This window comes from Sturnira hondurensis, unplaced genomic scaffold (genome assembly GCF_014824575.4).
Source record: "Sturnira hondurensis isolate 20B ecotype Veracruz unplaced genomic scaffold, ASM1482457v3 Scaffold0013559, whole genome shotgun sequence".
In the NCBI taxonomy this organism is placed as follows: Eukaryota; Metazoa; Chordata; class Mammalia; order Chiroptera; family Phyllostomidae; genus Sturnira; species Sturnira hondurensis.
This window is the reverse complement of record NW_028086190.1, coordinates 5796647-5819585: the sequence shown is the minus strand read 5'-3', so window position 1 is coordinate 5819585 and position 22939 is coordinate 5796647. Positions and strand designations below refer to the sequence as shown.

Genomic DNA, 22939 nt, shown 5'->3' with positions numbered 1-22939 from the left:
CACTGATGGGATTATTTGCCCACTGTTTGAAAACATGAGTAGTTGTAAACATCAGTGTTGCCCAAATAAGAAAGAGTCTTCAAAATGTGTCACAAAATCACAAGTCTGACTTTGTTGGACAATGATGACACCTCAAAAACACATGTAGTATTTGGAGAAAACATGTTGTTTACTCAGTGAACATTTAGGCTTTTGCTTATGTGTAAAAGTGTCTAGGAGTCAAATAACACGGCTTCAATACACACAGCTGATGACGGCATGTATCGCACGGTGTCTGCATGGCCTACGATGCTAATTGTGTCATAATGCGCTGCACGTGCACAGATGGGGCTTTTTGTCTCTGGTTTATCCACTTAGAATTTCAAGATTATTCCTCTGGGTTCTACGAGAACAGAAATGATTCTATCAAAAATAAAATGTATTAAAATAGACCCTTAAATCCAGGGTATGATTAGGTGAACCAGTGACAGTTTATTAGGACCATACAAAGGCCTTACACTTTAATGATGGCAATGATTTCTTTACAGAACCAAGAGATACTAAAATAAATGTTTGACAGAAAGGTGTAGACAAAAGAGATGCCTCTAATACATTGAAGGAACACTATTTCTCTTGCCACTGTTTGAACCCTTTCACTTTTGAGGTAGTGCATGACATGTGTCACCTGTCACCTGAGGGGGTGTACACTTCAGATAGCAGCCTGGTTTTTTATGGTGTCAGTCCCAAAATATAACAGTTCACAGACTCCCACTGACCTGAACTCAGACTGAATTAGGTTGGCTCATTTGGGTGAAAATGTCAGTTTGGGAGTTGAACTTTCAAAACAAAATCAAATATTGTGCCATCCACATCTGGCATCTCAGACCACTCAAAAGAGCAGTACATTCAGAAAGAAGAGGTAGAAGGGTAGGAAGGTGGGGACCAAAACTGAGATAAGGAAAAAAAAACTTGGCTATCTGAGATTTAAAGAAAGTAAGTCAATATGTAAAGATTTCAAGGACTCTACACTCTTACGCATTCCTCTTATTTCATTCTTATCTCACTTCTTCACTTCTAGCTTCTTGCTAGACTCCCTAACTTTTTAATATTGAGGAACCTACAGTCCAGTTCTTGGACCTGTTTTTTGTCTATCCTCACTCCTCAGTGATCTCATTCCTTGGCTTTAAGTACCACTTATATGCTAATGAGCCGCAAATTTATACCTCTTACCTCCTGTCTTAACTCTAGATTTGTATATGCAACTGTCTATTTGACACCTTCCTGTAGGTGTGCAACAGGCATTTCATATGTTGTGTGGCCACATTTGTGCTCTGGTTCTTCCCTATCTCAGTGGCAACACCACCTTTCCAGTTGTTCTCCTCTTTGTCTCACACTCTGCATCCAAACAGACAAAACAAATCCTGTTTGTTCACTGTGATGGACAGACCTTTGGTTAACCTCCAACAATTCTTGCCTCCTTGTGTCCAGAAGTTCCCTGTCCCTGAGTGGCAGCAGAACTTCTGACTCTCCCAACCAACAGAATACAGCAAAGGTGATGGGATGTCATTCCCACACTGACATTATATCATATATGACTTTCCTGGCAGACTGCAGCTAGGAGTTCTCCTGCTAACCCTGAAGAAGCAAGCTCAATGAGGTCTACTATCACAATGAAATAAATTCGGCCAACAATCTGAGTGACCTTAGGAGAAGGGTCTTCCTAAATCAATCCTCCAGACAAGAAAGCAGCCTAGTCAACAACTTAAGTGCAGCCCGATGACAACCCAGGTAAGCCCTGACTGGACTCCTAATCACGGAAAGCTCTTGAGATAATAAATTTGTGTTATCTCCAGCCACTGCATTTGTAGTAATGGGTTTACCCATCAATATGAACTGAACAGTCTCTTCCTTCAAAACATCCATAATCTGACTACTTCTTTTTTTTTAGATTTTATTTATTTTTAGAGAGAGGAGGAGGGAGGGAGAAAAACATCAATGTGTGGTTGCCTCTCGCACAACCTCTACTGGGGACCTGGCCTGCAACCCAGGCATGTGTCCTGACTGGGCATCGAATCGGCAACCCTTGGGTTCATAGTCCNGCATTTGTAGTAATGGGTTTACCCATCAATATGAACTGAACAGTCTCTTCCTTCAAAACATCCATAATCTGACTACTTCTTTTTTTTTAGATTTTATTTATTTTTAGAGAGAGGAGGAGGGAGGGAGAAAAACATCAATGTGTGGTTGCCTCTCGCACAACCTCTACTGGGGACCTGGCCTGCAACCCAGGCATGTGTCCTGACTGGGCATTGAATCGGCAACCCTTTGGTTCATAGTCCAGCGTTCAATCCACTGAGCCGCACTACTTCTGTTATCACCCTTGCTTAAGCCACCACCAACCAACACTGCTGGATGACTGTAACAGCATCACATCTGATCTCCCTGCTTCTCCTCTTGCCTCCCCTATAGGTACTTCTCAACATAAGAGCCAAGGTTTCTATTAAATATTAATTATAAGGACTTCTGGCCAAGATGGAGGTGTAGGTGGAAATACCATGCCTCCTCCCACAACCAAGTTTATGAACAACAAAGATTTAGAAACCAGAATACAACCAAAACAGAGAGAAAATTGAACTGTACCAAAGTCCGACAACAACGAACCATTCATACAGACTGGTAAGAGGGGCGGAGTCAGTGGCTGGCAGAGAGGGGTCATGGCAGGAAAGAGCAGCTGGATGGACCCAGGCACACAGGTGGAGGTTGGCAGCTCCCAGGCATGGGGTAGCAATGGGCGGACCCAGTGGGGGCACAAGGCAGCTGGCTGACCACGGTCACACATTTGTGTGCAGATAAACCAAGTGAAGGAGCGAGTGGTGAGATAGTCAGCAGAGGCTAGGGCCCCAGCAACAGGAACTAAAGCCTAAAAGTGCCAACTGGAAAAACTTTTGGGAGTTGAGGTGCCGGGAAAGGCTCCCAGGCTCACAGAGAATTTGTTGGAGAGACCCATAGGGTCCTGGAGGGTGTACAAGCCCACATATCTGGGAACCAGCACCAGAAGGGCCCAATTTGCTAGTGGGAAGTGGCAGAGGGAACCAAAATCTGAGAGAGAGCATGGAACAAGCACCACTGCCCCTCTCTGACCCCGCACCCACATACAGTGTCAAAACCCAGCAACTGAGTTGCCCCGCCCTGGGGAACACCTAAGGCTCCACCCCTCATATGTAACAGGCGCAAATAGGCCAAAACATTATGGCTCAAGAAGAACAGCTCAAAGCCCCAGAGCCAATACTTCTAAGTGACCAAGAGATAGCCAACCTATCAGATGCACAGTTCAAAACACTGGTGATCAGGATGCTCACAGAACTGGTTGATTTTAGTCACAAATTAGATAAAAAAGGAAGGCTACACTAAGTGAAATGAAGGAAAATGCACAGGGAACCAATAATGATGGAAAGGAAACTGGGACTCAAATCAATCGAGTGGACCAGAAAGAAGAAAAAAATGACCAAACAGAAAACAATGAAGAAACAAGAATTCAGAAAAATGAGGAGAGGCTTCGGAACCTCCAGGACATCTTTAAATGTTCCAACATCCGAATTATAGGGGTACCAGAAGGGGAAAAGGAGCAGCAACAAGTGGAAAACTTATTTGATCAAATAATAAAGGAGAACTCCCCCAATCTGGCAAAAGAAACAGACTTCCAGGAAGTCTAGGAAGCTCAGAGTCCCAAAGAAGGTGGACTCAAGGAAGAACACACCAAGGCACATCATAATTACATTAGCCAAGATTAAAATGAAGGAGAGAATCCTAGAAGCAGCAAGANACAAGTGGAAAACTTATTTGATCAAATAATAAAGGAGAACTCCCCCAATCTGGCAAAAGAAACAGACTTCCAGGAAGTCTAGGAAGCTCAGAGTCCCAAAGAAGGTGGACCCAAGGAAGAACACACCAAGGCACATCATAATTACATTAGCCAAGATTAAAATGAAGGAGAGAATCCTAGAAGAAGCAAGAGATAAGAGGACAGTCACCTACAAAGGAGCTCCCATCAGACTTTTGGCTGATTTCTCAAAAGAGATCTTACAGGCAAGAAGGGGCTGGAAAGACATATTTTGAGTCATGAAATCCAAAGACCTATAACCCAGATTGCTCTATCCAGGAAAGCTTTCATTTAGAATGGAAGGGCAGATAAAGTGCTTCCCAGAGAAGGTCAAGTTAAAGGAGTTCATCATCACCAAGCCTTTATTACAATGTTAAAGGGACTTATCTAAGAAAAAGAAGATAGAAAATATGAACAGTGAAAGGACAGCAAACTCACAGTTATTAACAACCATAACCTAAAACAAAAGCAAACTAAGAGGACAGCTACATCAGGAGCAGAACCATAGAAATGGAGATCACATGGAGGGTTAGCAACAGGGGAGTGGGAGGAGGAGAAGGGGGGAGAAGGTCCAGAGAATAAGTAGCATAGACGATAGGTAGGAAATAGATAGGGGGAGGGCAAGAATAGTATGGGAAATAGAGAATCTAAAGATCTTGTGACATGTGGACATAAACTAAAGACATAATCTAAACAACAAAACAAACAAGCAAGCAAAATATGACCAATGGCACTCAAATACGGAACAGGCTGACAGGGTCCAGAGGGGAGAAGGGAAGGAATGTCAGAAGAAAAGGGGAAGAAGGGTTTACAGGAACAAGTATAAAGAACACATGGACAATAACTAAGGTGGGGGGCAGAAATGGGAGGGAGGTGGGGAGCACTGGGGGGGCAGGGCTGGGAATATAAGACAGAAAACTGTACTTAAGAATTAAATAAAATAAATAAATAAATAAAAATAAAAATAGAAATTCTTAAACTGTAAAAAAAAAGAACACATGTACAAAAACTAAGGGGGATGGAAATGGGGGGGAGGTGGGGAGCACTGGGGGGGTGAGCTAGGGTGGGAGTAAAAGANGACAATAACTAAGGTGGGGGGCAGAAATGGGAGGGAGGTGGGGAGCACTGGGGGGGCAGGGCTGGGAATATAAGACAGAAAACTGTACTTAAGAATTAAATTAAATAAATAAATAAATAAAAATAAAAATTCTTAAACTGTAAAAAAAAGAACACATGTACAAAAACTAAGGGGGATGGAAATGGGGGGAGGTGGGGAGCACTGGGGGGGTGAGCTGGGGTGGGAGTAAAAGACAGAAAACTGTACTTGAACAATAATTAAAATAAATTAAAAATGAAAAAAATATTAATTATATAATTACTTCTCTGCCCACACCTCCAAAGGCTTCTCTTCTTAGAATAAAATCTTAAGCCTTCATAATGCCCCAAAAGGCACCATGTATTCTTATTTCCCACTTACCTCTCTCCTCTCTCTCGTCTCTTTCCTCTGCTCCAGACACACTGGCATCTTTGTTTTTCCCTCAAACAAATCAATATCAACCTTCCCCTTCTAGCTCCCTCCCAAACCTTCCTACTTGCTGTTCCCTGTGGCACAAACATTCTTCCTCCAGATATCCTTCCTTCCACCTTACCACTTTCAAGTTTTCCATCACATGTCACATTGCAAGTGGCCATGCCTAACCAGCCCATGAAAATTATGGCACTCTCTTCCCCAGCATGGTTTTCTGCTTTGTTTTAAACCTTAGCCCCCAGAACCATCTAACAATACAGTTGCTTATCTATATTGTTCATGGCCATCAGCTTTATGAAGGTGAGAATGCCTATCTTCTAACTCACTGATTTATCTTATGATTCCCTCAATCCTGTTGCCCAGAGTGAGGATGCTGCCTTGCACATGAGAAATGGGGCCATGCCATTGGCTGGCAGAGCTATGAACTAGATGGAACCTGGGTGTCTGGGGTGTTTGTAAACACCTCAGAGTCACCATCCCGGACCATTCTTCCAGAATTTTACATCAGAGGATACAAATGTGTTTTCTATTTAACCCACAGTCATTTCAGGTTTATGTTTTTACTCGTCACTGAACTCTATGATTTTAATAATCACCTTATTCTTCAAGTTTTTCCATTAATTCAGTTTAGTCACTCTTCAGCTAAATACTCTTAACATTTTACTTAACAGCATATGGGGCAATAGCTCATTCTCTATATCATGGTAAGTCCTTAATTGGGAGATAAAGGCAAAGACCAAGATTTGAATGTTCATCCACCAGAAAGAAAAAAGAGACAAAGATAAGAAAATCTATTTCTGTGGCTCCCTGGGCTAAAACAGCGTGCAAAGAGTAAACCTGAATTCTGAAGATCTAGATTCTAGGTTCGATTCTTATGAACATCAGTTTCCTCTTTCAAAAACAGGGCCATCATCCTCCCTCTCCCAGTTCCCCCATGAGACCAAATGAAATAATCCACGTGAAAATGTTTTCTTAATTACAAAGCCCCTAACACATGTAACATTATGACAAAATAACAAAGGAAAAAGAGTAAAGCTTGACTGGAGGAAAATAGAATGGCAGGACTTGGGCCTTGGGGAAGGCCAAAGAATTAGATACAGCAAAAGTCAAATAAAGTATGTTTGTTAACATTCTAATTACCTCTTTTTGTTCCTCATAGTCTCAAGACAGGATGTAGTAGTAAAAACTGAATTTTAATATTTCAGGAACAACCTGAAGACACACAATTAAGAGGGGGAGGGAACAAGTATAAGAGTAATAATTCCCAAATTCAAAATCAAACCAAATGCATTCTTTAATCAACTAGGTAACAACTAAAAATCTGAAGTAATATGCTTTGTTTGTGTTTTATTTACATTTTAATTTTGCTCTTGTATTTTTTTCTTGGTGTATGGAAACACCAAGTATGTGGACATTCCTTGAAAAAATTGCTCTGATTTTTCACTTGTACATGGTGGCAAAAGAGGGGAAAGAGAAGGGATTTGGATAAACAGACACAAAGGGGGAGGGAAACAAACAAACAAAAACAAAGAACAATGGCAAAGGAAATCAGGACCCTGGATCAAACAAGATTTCATAGATGATGACAGGTTTTATCCCCCACAAAACGAACTGGTAGTAATTGTCTTGCCCTGACACAAAATTACTGTGTCCAGAAGCAACCGACATCTCTATTTGACAACACCCTAATGGGAAGCCTAGCACATCTTAAGAACCCCACCTTCTTGCCCTCAGCATGGAACCAAGTCAGTCCCTCAGAACCTATCTGTCCACAGCCCACTGACTGCTGATGTGAGTGTCCTCGGAATCAGCAGAATCAGCAGGGACATTTGAAGAAGGAAGTAAAAAGGCGGCTAGATCCTCAAGGGCACGTTTAAATGGACTTTAGCCACATGCTACTTAATTTGTCTCTGCAGTAGAAAAAAATCCTGCCTCTGCAGGATTGTGTGGTTCGGCTGCTTCTCAGCATTTGAGAAACTGCGTGTCACTGCTGCAAACTGGTTTGCCCTTTCAGACCATTTTCCCACCGCTGCCTTTCTTCATGGGGAAATCACGTACTGTAAGTATACCCGTGCCAGCCAGCACAAATGTGTGAAAAGATGTTCTACAAAGGGGAAAACCACCCTGCTTCAAGGTTCTTTCTTATAAACATCCAAAATGGTCTCTTTACCCAAACTTTCTTTCTTGGTAAATTTCCTAAATGTAAGAAAATAATTTAGTAACACGTCATCCGGTGGAGGGGAAATGTAAACGAGTATTTAGTTCATAATTACACATTTAGCTCATGGATGAAAAGGAGCCACATACGAAACCTGACAAGAGCAGGCTGCACGGCAGCCTTATTAATTCAGAGACTTAAAGTAACCACAAAGCATGGTCTGAAATAAAAACTTATGAACTAAAGCAAATTGTCATGTCCTAGACTAGAATCTTTCCTGAAAAAAGTCAATCTTTACCTTTATTAGCCTGTCTGTTGTCTTTTTGCATCTGTAATAACATGCCTTTGGAATGTCAACATAATTTCCCTTATCTGGACTCCTCAAAGCACAGATACCAGGCCAGAGCACCGGAGTGGACACCACAGATCCTTCCATTGTTATCGAGCTAACTGTTGGCTGTTATCTATCCTGTTCCCACCTATGTAAAAGAAGTGCTTGTCTATCGTTTTTAACTTTTTATCCAGTCCCCTAAGTTGCCCTGCTCTGCTTTATCGCACCACCCTAATCTATCACCAATGGATGTAACCCACCGTATCACCACGTAACCACTTCCATCCTCTCTTTTGATTGCTGTGTATACAGCAGGGTGCCGAACTGCCATTCTTGGAGAATTTTCTCAGTCTGTTGAGATTTTGGCTGTCTGGCAATTGTCATCGGTTTGGCTCAAATAAAGTCACAAAAATTCTCTACAGGTTTGAATGTTTCTTACATTAACAATTTTTTTTAAATCACCGTAAGTCTCACTCAAACTAATTTTCAGTCATTCATACAACTCAAACGTAAAAGTCACAATCATAAACTAGTAGCTGAATATAGTTATCCGTCAGACAACTGAACTGAATCCAAATCATAAATGACACACATTGATATACCCAGCAACCAGGAACTGGAAATCAGAAGTGTACCCACAGGGAACAACTAGAGTTCAAAGGAGAAGCAGGTTCTTCTCTTTCAAGTGTGTAACTTCTCCTGGAGCTTTAGTTGTTCAAGAGCCTCACAAAGGTAGAATTCCCCAGGCAATCTTGCGCAGCACCGCATTTCCAGAGTGAATTCCCTCAGATAGGGAGAATAGAATTGTGAGGAGGAATAGCTTGTGACTTCTAAGATTTTCTTCTTTTACAAGTAATTTTCAGTACATTCCTTTTCTCATTTTTTTTGGAAAATAGTACTTTTTACTTAATATATACAGGCACTGGGCTATATTTTTTAATGTGCATGTTTTTATTTATTTCTCACAACAAGCCTACAAATTAATTTCTACTATTCCAATTTTATAGATAAACAGTGACTTAAAGAAGTGGCATGATAATCACACAAAAATTTGCATTCATTAAGTGTTTATCACATGCTAAGCATTGTTCAGAGTACTTTGGATATATTATCTTAATTCCTACAATGGTTTTTTTTAAAGATTTTATTTATTTATCTTTAGAGGGGAAGGGAAGGCGAGAAGGAGAGAAATATCAATGTATGGTTGCTTCTCGTGAGTCCCCTACTTGGAACTGGCCTGCAACCTAGGCATGTACCCTGACTGGAAATCGAGCCACGATCGTATGGTTCACAGAGCCACGCTCAATCCCCTGAGCTACACCAGCCAGGGCCCCACAATGTTTTTTTTTTCTGGAGGCATATAGCAATTTTACAGATCTGAAAAATTAGGTGCAAAGAAATTCAGTAACATTCCACCATTTTTCCCAACTCCAGGACACATGCACTGAACCACTCTATTATACTGCCCCTCATTACAACAAAATCTTATGCCCTTTGCAATTGTTTCATTACCCCTGGGATCTTTTTCTTACAGTATGTAAATCCTTAACAACTTCCTTTATGGGTCCGGACAGCAACTGATGAATTCTGCAGGAGTTAAAGTTTCACTGGTTGCAATGTTCTCCCAAGGAAGTAGCTGTGACTTTAAGAGCGTATATTAACTAAGACAGACATCCTGTCTACCAGCATCTTACTGTTCCAATTCCTCACACTGTAAGCACAGTTTCAAGCCCTCAAGGCAAACAAGCTACTTCAAAATTCTACTCTATTAAGTCAATAAAATCTGTGTTGATTCTGTTTATAACATTCTGCTTCTTCTACTCTGCAATTTTTTTTCTAAAATGTACTCTAAATCACAGAATGGATGGGTTAGTAGAAACTGTAGAATTCATCTATCCTTCATTTTATTCATCAATTTATTTGCTTTTTCTGAAAATAGCTTCCATTTATGTGTATAAGAGAAATGCATTCTCATTAACTAATAGGTAAAGATACAGAAACAATAATGACATAAAAAGCACTTTCTCAACACCCAAGGGAAACATCCTTAGGTTTTCACAGGTATGTACATATACGTATGTATGGATTTTGACCTTAATTAAAACCATACTATAAAAAGAGTTGTGTGCCCTTCTTTTACATTAACATAAAATTTTAAGTGTTTCCCAATTACCAAATATCTCTTGTAATCTCACTTTTCATTTGCATACTACATCCACTACATGGAAGTACTATGACTTCTATGGTCACTCTAGCATTACATTGAGGTAATAATATCTCAGTAGATTGTGATGAAAAATCTTTAATTATAAAACAGTCTATTTTCCTAGTTCTTTCCTTTTGATAAAAGTGGGGTGATTGCCCTGGCTGGCATAGCTCAGTGGATTGAGCGCAGGCCTGCGAACCAGACGATCGCCGTTCGATTCCCAGTCAGGGCACATGCCTGGTCGGTTCCTGCAGGTCGGTTCCTTGCAGGCTAACTACCAGCAGGGGATGCACAAAAGGCAACCATACATTGATGTTTCTCTCCCTCTCTCCTTTCCCTCTAAAGATAAATAAATAAATAAAATCTTTAAAAAAAAAAGTGGGGTGATAAAAGCAAAGTATATAAACTTATTGTGAGGCTCTTTGACATACATGCTTGCTGTTAATACAAATTTACACCCCTACAAGTCCTGCTCACTGCTGACATTTCATCTTTAAGCTTTATTCACTTCCCAAGTAAAACGTATCCTTGTCACTATTTCAACCTGCATTTCTTTGCCTTTCTGAAATTTAGCTTCTTTGTTAAAAATTTCTTTTAACCATTTGTATTTTCTCTTCTAGAAAACTCTTGCCTTTACAGAAGAAAGGCGGTCCCATGGCAGTTAAGTGACTTTACCAATGTTCAAATCGCTTTTTAGGCCCAAGACAGAACCGCTCCTACCCAGGGTGGCATGTCAGCAAACTGAAATGTAGACAACCTTCTTGCCCCTTTAAATGCTCCTGTTGACCAGAAATGAAGTATATTCAGTTAGTCACTCCCCAAGTGCCATGCCCGTTCTGGGCCTTCCCACCCCAAGTAAGGTTGACTGTGTGGCCCCAGTCAATCAGATGCTTTTTATTTGTTTTTTCCTTGTTCTTTTTTTTTTCAGCCTATTAAGAAGTGTTCTTGCCTTCTATCCCTTTTTTTGCAGCAATCCAAAAGGTGACTGTCCATTTCACAAAGTATTAAATAAAGTTTGTTTGGGTTGCCTAAACTGTCTTCTTTAAACATTTTAACATTAGTTACAGAACTATCTGAAACCAAGCCTGGACTAGAAACTTAGCTCTTCTGACATCCAGACCAGTGTAACACCCACTATCCCGTGTGGCTTCCTTACATCACAGGTGCTCTGTCCAGAAATATCCCTCTCAGTACTTCCTTTCCAGGTCTCAGGAGGAGCTGACAGATGAACAGAACTATGGAGAGAAAGCCTTCCTTTGGGTATGACACCAAATCCAAGGTTGCAAAGATGGACCTCTGATACTACACGAACTCACTAGAAGGTTTCCTTTCTTAGATTTTTCAACAGTTCAATGTCTAGCATCCTAGTAAAGGCCACACACTACAAATTGTATTTCTTAAAATGCACATTTTATAGATGTTAAAAGTTTCCCGCAAGACAATCTTCTATATCCAAATATATCTATCTGATGCACAGAATGCTAAAATATCCTTTTAAAGACTCACAAGGAATATGAGAATAGCAAAGGCTCTAAGAAAGAAATCCACCCTGGTTGATGTGGCTTAGTGGAATGAGTGTCAGTCGGTGAACCAGAAGTTCACAGGTTTGAGTGCTAGTCAGGGCACATGCCTGGCTTGCAGGCCAAGTCCTTGGTTGGGGGAGTGCAAAAGGCAACTAATTCATGTATCTCTCACACATTGCTATTTCTCTCCCTCTCTTTCTCCCTCCCTTCCCCTCTCTCTAAAAGTAAAAACATAAAATTTTAAAAGAAAAAAGTTCTTAAGCTCAAAGTTTGCAAACTTATAGAAAACCTTTTTTGTTTCCCATAAAAAAAAAAAAACAGGTTCTTTGAGAAACCATTCAAGAGACATAAGGCAGCAGAATTAAAATGATTAAAATATAGGATGGCCACACGGTTACTGCAAAATTCCTGTTCATACCTGATAAATACACACTTAATGAATCTACATCAGAAACCTAAATTCCAGACCACTCTTTGAAAACCAGACATCTGGCCTTTCTTACAGAGACCGTCTACTAAAACCACCTTTGAATGTGGAGAAAAATGATTGCAGAGGGAAAAGGTTTAGTGCCCCAACTTAAAGTTCTGTTTTTAATGACTATTGAAGTTTCTTAAGCCATCAAAGGCATTTCCATGACAATTAGGAAGTGGCCATAATTTACATTCATTTTGCTTTTAGCCAGAGGGTTGAATCGTACAACTTTTCAGAACATCTTGCTTTAATTGAATAACTTAAAGAGAATGCAAAACACTCACTCACATTAGCTATGGCTGACTATCTTCGTTCCTTTCCTGGGACTAACCATGAGTCTGCACCCGACTCAAACTCAGGACCTCCCCAACCAGAGTCACCCTGATTAAAGCTGACTTTCCTCCTCTTGAATGAATTCTGCATCTTTTAATTCACAATGATATATCAAATTTTCCTGAAGTGAACTTCTGTTTAAATTCACATGAAGTCATGTTAAGAAGTTCATCTTATGAGAACAAGTTCATTTTTAGGATACAGCCTGGTTCTCTGTTTTTAAATGACAAGTTCATTTGTTCATTAATTGTACAAACAATTGTTGAGTACCCACTTTGTGACAAGGTCTATACTAAGTGCTAGAATTACAAAGACAATTTTAAAAAAGAAAGAAACTCTTGCTCCTGGAGAGCCCATAGTGTGATGCAGAAAGACAGACATACCATGTTTTGCCATGTATAATGTGCACTTCTTGTCCAAATTTTTTAGGGAAAAATAAGAATGTACATCAAACATGGGTATAACAATTACATACCATTGGTATAATAAAGGGTATAATAATCCTGTGTACAATGCACACAAAACCATTGGTGCACATTAAACATGGCAAAATACATTACAAACTAACAATTCAAAAAGTGGTGTATAATGTGCACAAAACCGTGGGTGTGCGTTATATGTGGAAAGACACTATAGGAACTAACAATTCTAAAAGCGTGGTAAGTGCTAAAATGGTGGGACACATTCTATGCTATAACAGGCAGGAGGGCAGCATTTCACTCAGACAGGACCTCAGGAAGGCCTCCTAAAAGGAGAGAAAGTTCACTTTAAAAGAATAAATAGGAATTAGAAAGGTAAAAGGGCGTGTTTGAAGATAGGAAGAATGTAGCAGTCAAAGAAACAACATGCAGATGTGATGTCAGAAGCAGAGTGGTGTGTGAGAGAGGGAGGCACTGGACACATAAAAATTAACTAAAATATAATCCCGATTTTGAAAGATTGAGGTCTTGTCAAGCACTTCACAAAATGGTATTGTTGCAATAACATATGAACAAAATGTTTTGAAGCCATCAAACTGAGCAGCATACACTTAATTTATGTTCAGCATGAAATATTCGTTGTGAAAAGGATTGTCAGAAATACAGAAAACTACACAGCATTACTCCTTGAGCTGCACTACAATATCCTTCCCTATCTTGTTTGCATGCCATAGTTAATGGTAAAATTCAAACTCGCAGATGTCTGGTGCAGAAAAGAAAACAACCATCATGAATAATGTTGCTAAAAAGATATGAAGTAATGAAAATGCTTTTGATGACTTGAAAAACATGGTAATAAGTGACAAAAAGTGTAATGTTGTTTGAGCCCAGCCCTGCCTTCTGTGGCTCACTTAGTTGGAGCATCATCCCATAAACCAAAAGATCACAGATTCGATTATTGGTCAGGGCACATGCCTGGGTCGCAGGTTTGGTCCTGGGTCAGGGTACATGTGAGACAACTGATCGATGTTTCTCTCTCACACTGAGGCTCTCTCTCTCTCCCTCTCTTCCTCTCTCTCTAAAAATCAATAAGTGTGTCCTCAGGTGAGGATAAAGTTTTTTTTAAAAGAAAGGAAAAAAAGAAGAGCCTAGGTCACAGTATATCAAAAAACACAGAATTCTAGACTTGGAAGAAGCTTTTCACTCAAACTTTGCATGTCATCATTATCGTCTTCGTCGTCGTTATCACCACCACCATGGATTACACATTTTCTTTTACATCTGGCACTGTTTTAACTCATTTAATCTTCACAACAGCCTACCAAGTAGATGCTATTCTAAGGATTCTGATTTTAATGAAAAATAAGTCATTTAGTCAAGGAAAATGCTAATACATGGTGGGGCTGAAATTCCAATCCCAGCAGATGGGCTCAAAAACCTAGGCTCCTGGAACCCCGTGCTCACACCCCAGGTCAGGAGGATGAGGAAAGAAGGTGCCTGAGAGGAGGTTAAGTGATTTACCTGAGATGAAAGAACTGCTTGGGTCTGCTGTTTAATTCAGTAAGGCAAGCAGAGTGAGAGTGTGAAAAGTAAATCACAGTATCAGATACCAAGAGGCAGTAAAACTTAAAAATTGCAATTCTTAAAAACAATAAAGAATTAAACCAGAAAGAACTCTAATGAGAGTCTTGATTCTCTTCCCCTTGGAAGACCTCAGCACCATTTTGATGTTCAGCCATGATCTACACCTCATTTTTTCCCTACATATATTTGGTTTTTACAAATAATTTTATCAATAATTTTCTGATACAGCCATAGCAAAAAAAAAAAAAAAGGAGGAAAAGAGGGAGAAAAGACTTCATGATCTGATGCAGGACTGGAGCTGAAACGGAAGGAAATGCAACAGCGATGAGCCTGGGCCAGACCATGAATCGGATCGAATGCGTGTGCCTCTCCCCGTTCCACCATCTCCTTGAACAAGGTCCTTACTCTTTCCTGGGCTCTGTATCCCCATCTACCCAATAATTGATACCTGCCAGCATTGCTAAAATAGTTAAATGGGATAATATATGTCAATGTATTACATGGCTCAACCCAAGTCCCCAGTTCACGAACATGCACAAGGCTGAAACCATGCCAGTCCCCTTCCTCCCCCTTTCAACTCCAGGCCAATCGTAGGAAGTTTTGTATACAACTCATAGAAAAGCTTACCCCTGTGATGGTAGATACACGCCATTGAACATTTGTACAACCCTAAGAGTGAACCCTAATGTGAACTGTCATTTAGATCATTACAACTGGCTCATCAATTGTAACAAATACACCACACTAATACTAGATGCTAGTAACTGGGGTACGTGGAGGGAGGTAGGGTTGTAAGAACTCTGTACTCTCTGATCCACTGTTCTATAAACATAAATCTGCTCAAAAACTAACTTTTATTAGTTTTTAAAATGTTACTGATTGAGCCATCCTTGGACAATGATTCAGGTTGAACTGACCCTCCAGTAATCCTCAGATGAAGCTAGAGAATTTTCTGCAGAGCAGTGCAGGGCCCAGCAGCAATAAAACGAAACAAGGCAAACCTCAGAGAGTGCTTGCTCATCCCACTTCCTGGTGTCACTTCCCACTTGGGGACTGAGCAGGGTTTTAGCCAGGATCCACAGCTCAGTCCTTTCTGAGCACACACATATCCCAAGCTACTCAAGTGCCATCAGGTCTCCTGCCATCAAGTGGCCCACTGGACACTCTCCTATGTGAGGCCCCATATGTGAAAATGCACCCAGGCTCCCCACACCAGGGTGAGTTCTGCACACACACGGGGACCTGGAGCCTTCGTGGCCCACTGAACTTAATTGCATTAAGAAGAGTGAAACTTGATCTGCTTACTCTGGCAGAACTGGGGGAGGGCTGTGGAGAGAGGGAGGGTGGGAGGATTCTCCTGGCTCCAAAACAAATCTCCAGGAACATCATAGGCTGTGAACAACCTATTTGAATGTCTGTCTGGATGACTCACTGTTGAGTAAATCCATGTGGGAGAATGCAGCAACGCACAAGAATGACATCGTACAACAACTGCAAACACCCATACGTCAGAGAACTGTTTTCAGATAGATAAAAATATGTAGCATACAAGCAGTCTGGGCAAAAACTTTTTTAGTCTCCAAGACACAAATAAGCTGTTTTTAAAAGTTGTTTTGCAAACTGTTTGTCTAGCAGAACATATTTACCACAGGTACAGTGTCCAGACTAGCTGACAAAAGCAGTTCAAGCTCCGTGGTCCCCTGGCACTGCATGAACTCCCCTTGGTGGAGGACATTTCTGTGGGAAACCACGCTAACACATCTGTCCTTTAAATCGTTGGCCAAAAGTGCTGAAACTCCTTTCTTTGGTGTCACTCCACCCAGCACACCAAATTCCAGGGCCCCATTGGTGATGTAACATGCTACAGGGTGGCAGGACCACTATTTTGACAGGCCATAAAGTGAACAGTGACCCCTGGGGCAATGCTCTGTGGTGGTCTGCCCCAGGGCCTCCCACAGTCTGAGGGGTGCTGGCTGCAAGAGACCTCACTCTCATGGCTTCAGCCCCACTCCACTGGCCCAGAAAGGAGCAAACAGTCCTTGAGAGGGCTAGTGATGGTGGTCCTTATTACTGGTGACAAGGGAAACCCTATCACGGTGAATGAGTTGCCTCTATGTCACCCCTGAACTAGCAGGTCCCATTTCTGACTTCACATGACCATCACTCAATCACCACTCCAGGGTTTTGTGGGGCCCAGATACCTGAACTGATCCTAATAAGCAACCAGCATAGAATCACTGCTGTAAACAACTGCACTTGACTTTCTTCGCCTGTAAGTATAAGAAGAGCAAAAAGGAGCTCTAGTGACCAAAAACTAAAGGTAAGTTCTTTGGCATGCCTCAAAACCATCAGGGAGGAGGGCTGGCCTATGAGGCCAACACCAGGGAAAAGCTGAGAGACTCGATTTGAAGGTGACTAGGGAAGGAATGGGGAAGAGGAGAGGGAGATCGTTTGGCCCCAGAGACAGGAAAAGAAATAAGCTTTCCTGAGGACTTCCGCCAAGATGGAGGCATAGGTGGAAACACTGTGCCTTCTCCCACAACCAAGTTTGAACACAACAAAGGTTTGGAGAACTAGGACACACCCAAAGGCCAGAAAACGGAATTATACGGGAGTCCGACAACTACGAACCGTTCAACGGGGACGGTAAGAGAGGCGGAGCCAGCAGCGGAGCTGGGCCGGGCAGGACAAATCCCCCAACCTAGACGCGCAGGCAGCCCGGAACCAGTCGGGGTGTGGGGCAGACATTCGCGCACAGTGAGATGAACCACACAGGCCCCAGGGGGCGAACCCAGTGGTGGAGGGCTGATGGCGGTGGCACACTTGCGTGCAGAGGAACGAAACGCGTGGGCCTGGTGACGGTGGTGGCTGCGGTGCCGTGGCGGCAGGCGGAGACGGGAAGCCCTTGTCCCTCTTTGACCCCGCCCCCACATACAATGTCACAACCCAGCGACTTAGTTGCCCTGTTATAGTGAACATTTTAGGGCTCTGATCCTGCTATGGAACAGGCATGAACAGCCCAAAAGATGGTGCAAGAAGAACTCAAAGTCCCAGAGCCAATAACTCTAAGCGACCGAGAAATTGCCAGCCTCCCGGAAGCACAATTCAAGACACTATTTATGAGGATGCTCACAGAACTGGTAGCTTATAGTCACAAATTAGAGGAACAAAGTCACAATTTAGAGGAACATATGAAGGCTAAACTAATTGAAATGAAGGGAGATGCACAGGAAACCAATAGTGATGGAAAGGAAACTGGGACTCAAATCAATGGAATGGACCAGAAGGAAGAACAAAACATCCCACCAGAAAGGAATGAAGAAATGAGAATTCAAAAAAATGAGGAGAGGCTTAGGAACCTCCAGGACATCTTTAAACGTTCCAACATCCAAATTATAGGGGTACCAGAAGGGGGAAAGAAACAGCCACGAGTGGAAAACTTATTTGAACAAATAATAAAGGAGAACTTCCCCAGTCTGGCAAAGGAAATAGACTTCCAGGAAATCCAGGAAGCTCAGAGAGTCCCAAAGAAGTTGGACCCAAGAAGGAACACACCAAGGCACATCATAATTACATTAGCCAAGACCAAAATGAAGGAGAGAATCCTAGAAGCAGCAAGGGATAAGGGGACAGTCACCTACAAAGGAGTACCCATCAGACTGTCAGCGGATTTCTCAAAAGAGACCTTACAGGCAAGAAGGGGCTGGAAAGAAGTATTCCAAGTCATGAAATCCAAAGACCTACAGCCAAGATTGCTTTATCCAGCAAAACTTTCATTTAGAATGGAAGGACAGATAAAGTGCTTCTCAGATAAGGTCAAGTTCAAGGAGTTCATCATCACCAAGCCCTTATTATATGAAATGCTAAAGGGACTTATATAAGAAAAAAAAGATGAAAAATATGAACAGTGAAAGGACAGCAAACACACAGTTATTAACAACCACACCTAAAACAAAAGCAAACCAAGAGGACAGCTAGATCAGGAGTGGAACCATAGAAATGAAGAACACATGGAGGGTTAGAAACAGGGAGGTGGGAGGGGGAGAAGTGGGGAGAAGGCACAGAAAATAGCATAGATGATAGGTAGAAAATAGATAGGGGGGAGGGCGAGAATAGTGGGGGAAATATAGAATCTAAAGAACTTGAGACACGTGGTTATAAACTAAGGGGGGGAGAATGTTGGGGGAGGGAGTGTGTGGGTGGAGGGGAATGAAAGGGGGGAATAGAACAACTGTAATGGTATAATCAAGAAAATATATTTAAAAAAAATAAAAAAATAAAAATAAATCTAAAAAAAAAAAGCTTTCCTGGCAGCCTAGTTGGGAGGGCCATTCCTAGGAAGTCAGTCACATATGTGAGATGTAGATAAAAGGCAATGGCCACTGACTTAGGAAAATTGTGAAAAAGGAACAATGTCTAAAATAAAAAGAAACTCCCATGAATTTACCTAGTAAAATTTTTACTAGTAAAACTAGTAATGCCCCTAGTTTCCAATTCATTCTAACTTTTCCTTTGCTGTGAGTCTTTAAAAATAATATATATTAATACATATAGCAATAAATTGTATTACTCACAAAGGTAATATTTTTCCATGCTTTTTTTCATAGCATGATATTTCAATTGTGATAGAAAGAGTCATTTAGGTTTAGGCAGAAGTAATAGATTTCTTTAAAATCATTACTTGCAAAACTATTATTGCTCAGATTGAAAAGAAATTGTAGGCTATCTGATTAATCACCTGCTGCAAAGCAGAAATATTCAAACCTTCTAGTCTATAAATTAAAAATCTGTCTGATTACACCAAAGTCTAATTCCCCTTTTTACTCTTAAGGTACCCAATCACAGCAGAACTTCAATTCTCAAACTTAATTTGGTCTGGAAAACTGTTAGAGTAGAGAATCAATTCCTGAAGTTTTGTTAGGCAGGTGGGGCATTTTGTCCTTACTTGGTCAAGAACAGAATTGTTCAAGAACCAAGACATTCAAGAACCAAGGTTTGACTATACTTCTTGTCAATTCTTCAGTGAAACAATAGCCATTATCTTATGCCCCTTACAACACATCTTGGCATGGTTATGAACTTCTGTCTTTTCCATTGGAATCCATCTCACTATCACCAGCCTACTGCTCAAGATTAAAAAATTGACTTTTTCTACTCCACAACAAAGAACAAAGATTAATCTTTGGGAAAAAAGTAGTCAATCACTTTTTGTAAAGAAAAATAAAAAGCTAGACTTCTGGTCAAGATGGTGACATAGGTAAACACGGCTCCCATCCTTGCACAACCACATCAAAATTACAACTGAAATATAAAACAGCCATTACTCAGAACCGTCAGAAATTGAGTTGAATGGAAGTCTGACAACTATGGAATTAAAGGAGCCACATCCATCCAGACCAATAGGAGGAGCAGAGACATGAAATAGGCTGGTCTCACACCCATGTATGGTGGATAAAAACTTGCGAAGAATACCTTAGGAACACGGGATCCCAGCCCCATACCAAGCCCCTAGCCCAGGGTTCTAGTGCCAGGAATGTAAGTCCTCATAACTTCTGCCTGCATAAACCAGTGGGGATTGAGCTGGTAGAAAAAACTTCTGGAGTCCCAAGTAGTTCCCCTTAAAGAACCCACACATGTGCTTACTCAGACTCACTCTCTCTGAGCTCCAAAACCAGTGTAGCAGCCTGAAAGGCACCAGTTGCATACAGGGAATAACTGAAGTGTCTGGTATCAAAGCAAAAGCTGGGGGACAGTTTTCTCCAAGACTGAAAGGTGGGCACAGGCTATTGCCCTTTTCTGAACTCTCCCCTAACAGAGCCAAGAGCCAGCAAACTGGTGCCATATCTGAGACTCCATCAAGCTGGATAACACTGTTTGCCCTGCCCTGGAGATCCCCTCAGGCTCCTTCCCACCCAATATATAGGTCCACGCAAGTTTCTTTTCCATACGAAGGGCTAGTGTTGGCTCATGCTTCACTACGTCCTAAATCCTATCAAACAAACAACATCTAGCCTCACTGAGTCCCCAGCCCCCATACCTTTTACTAAGTGGCCCCAGGCCCAGCACTAACAGCAGCCAGCCTAGATTCACAGCTGGGCTTTGCCTGGGAATCTCCAAGCCCAGAAAAAGTAGCAGCCATCTCAGGTTGCTCTATAACTCAGGCAGGGTGGCCCTGGGCAAACACATGTAGGGGCTGACCTTGTCCTGCACCACCTGGGAAATCCCAGAACCTGCACACCCAGCACACAGCTACAGACCATGTTAAAGCACCATCACCTTGTTCCAACACAGCTGATTCTTCATGGAGGGGGAAGATTGGTGGTCAATGGTCACAGCCAGTCTTGCAGTTGACTAGCCTGGGTAAATCCTTCTCATTAACCTGCCAGAAGTAATCAAGGCTCAACTGTAAGAGGAGGGTATACTTAGACCACACACAGGGTGCACCTTGACTAGCCAGGTTGGGTGATAGGGGAGGCTATGCTACTTGATCCTATAGGATACTTAACTATATTAGGTCATGCTACCAAGACAGGGATTAATAGCAGTTTTACCTAATACATAGAAACAAACACAGGGAGGCTGCCAAAATGAGAAGACAAATAAGCATGGCACAAATGAAAAAACAGACCAAAATTCCAGAGAAAGTACTAAACAAAATGGAGATAAATAATCTATCAGATGCAGAGTTCAAAACACTGTTTATAAGGATGCTCAAGGAACTTAGCATAAGTTAAGATTTCAACAGCATAAAAAAGATCCAGTCAGAAATGAAGGGTACACTAATTAAAATAAAGAACAATTTACTGGGAAACAACAATACAGTGAATAAAGCCAAGAATCAAATCAATGATTTGGAACATAAGGAAGTGAAAAACAACCAATCAGAACAAGGAGAAGAAAAAAGAATTTTAAAAAAATGAGGACAGTATAAGCAGCCTCTGGAACAACTTCAAGCATTTTAACATTCACATCATAGGGGTGCCAGAAGGAGAAGAGAAAAAAAAAACAAGAAATTGTAACAAGAAATTGGAAATTTATTTTAAAAAATAATGAAAGAAAACTTCCCTAATTTGGAGAAGGAAATAGACATACAAGTCCTGGAAACATTGAGAGTCCTGAAAAAGGATCCAAACAGGTCCACTCCAAGACAAATCATAATTAAAGTGCTAAAGATTAAAGAAAAAGAAAGAATCTTAAAAGCAGAAAGAGAAAAACAGTTAGTTACCTACAGGGAAATTCCCAAAGAACTGTCAGCTTATTTCTCAAAAGAAACAATCCAAACTTGCCAAGAATGGATTGGCAAGAAATATTCAAAGTCATGAAAAGCAGGGACCTACAGCCAAGGCTGCTTTACCCAGCAAAGCTATCATTTAGAATTGAAAGGCAGATAAAGAGCTTCCCAGACAAGAAAAAACTAGAGGAGTTCATCATCACCAAGCCATTATTAGATAAAATGTTAAAGGACTTATTTAAGAAAAAGAAAAAGATCAAAACCATGAACAATAAAATGGCAATAAATATGTATCTAGCAACAATTGAATCTAAAAAACAAACTAAGCAAACAAGAACAGAGACAGAATCATGGATACAGGGAGTATTTTGATGGCTGCCAGATGGGAGAGGGGTATGGGAGAATGACTGAAGAGGTGAGAGGATTAAAAAGTACAAATTGGTAGTTACAGAACAGCCATAAGGATGTAAAGTACAGTACAGGAAATGGAGTAGCCAAAGAACCTGCATGCATGACTCTTGGACTTGAACCATGGTGGGGGAATTGCCTGAGGGAGTGCGGGGGTGCTGGGTGGAGGGGAACAAATGGGAAAAAACTGGGACAACTTGATGCCATAATCATAAAATACAATTCAGAAAAAGAAAAAAGGAAAAACCAAAAAAAGGGCAGATAATAATGTAAGACTTTTATGTTAGACTCTTCAGCTCACATATCTCTTTGCAGGCGGACCCCAACACAGCCTTTGAACTGAGGAGAGCAGTTTGACTAAATTGTTCACTTTTTGAACATTTTAGTGTATAGAAAGAATCTTAACCTTAAATACAAATATGTCACTTGAATTTTTTTCAGCCTTACTTTAATCCTTTGTATAGTGGGGATTCATAATAATGATTTCATAAGGTTATTGTAAAAATAGCTTTTGTTGTTTTTAATTAACAGAAAAATTCAACTGCCCTCATGACACGGGCATAATTGACCATGCTTAATTCAGGCAAACACAAGGTGGGGTAAGAAACATGAAAGGAGTCCTTCTACCAATGAATTCCATAGCTTTTGATTTCCAAGCACAAGGGACTGAGCATCCGAGCAACTTACAAAGCCACAGACCAGGAACTGTCTCTTGATTGGGGAGTAAATAAAGCCAACAGTTCCCAGTAAAGCAATTCAGCAACAATGAGTGAGGCCTCAGAGCATCTGTAATGCAAAATGCTACACAGGGCTCACAGCTCCTTCCTAACTGGAAAAGTCAAAGCAGCACCACACAGTTTTCTGGCCAAATGAGAGAGACAAAACGG

The 22939-nt window shown here is 41.1% G+C and overlaps 1 protein-coding gene across 8 annotated transcripts in view; it reads right to left on the bottom strand.

Moving 5' to 3' along the window:
• The window catches only part of FREM1 (FRAS1 related extracellular matrix 1), a 178701-nt gene that overhangs the window by 142198 nt on the left and 13564 nt on the right, over positions 1 to 22939 (bottom strand). The window lies entirely within an intron of this gene.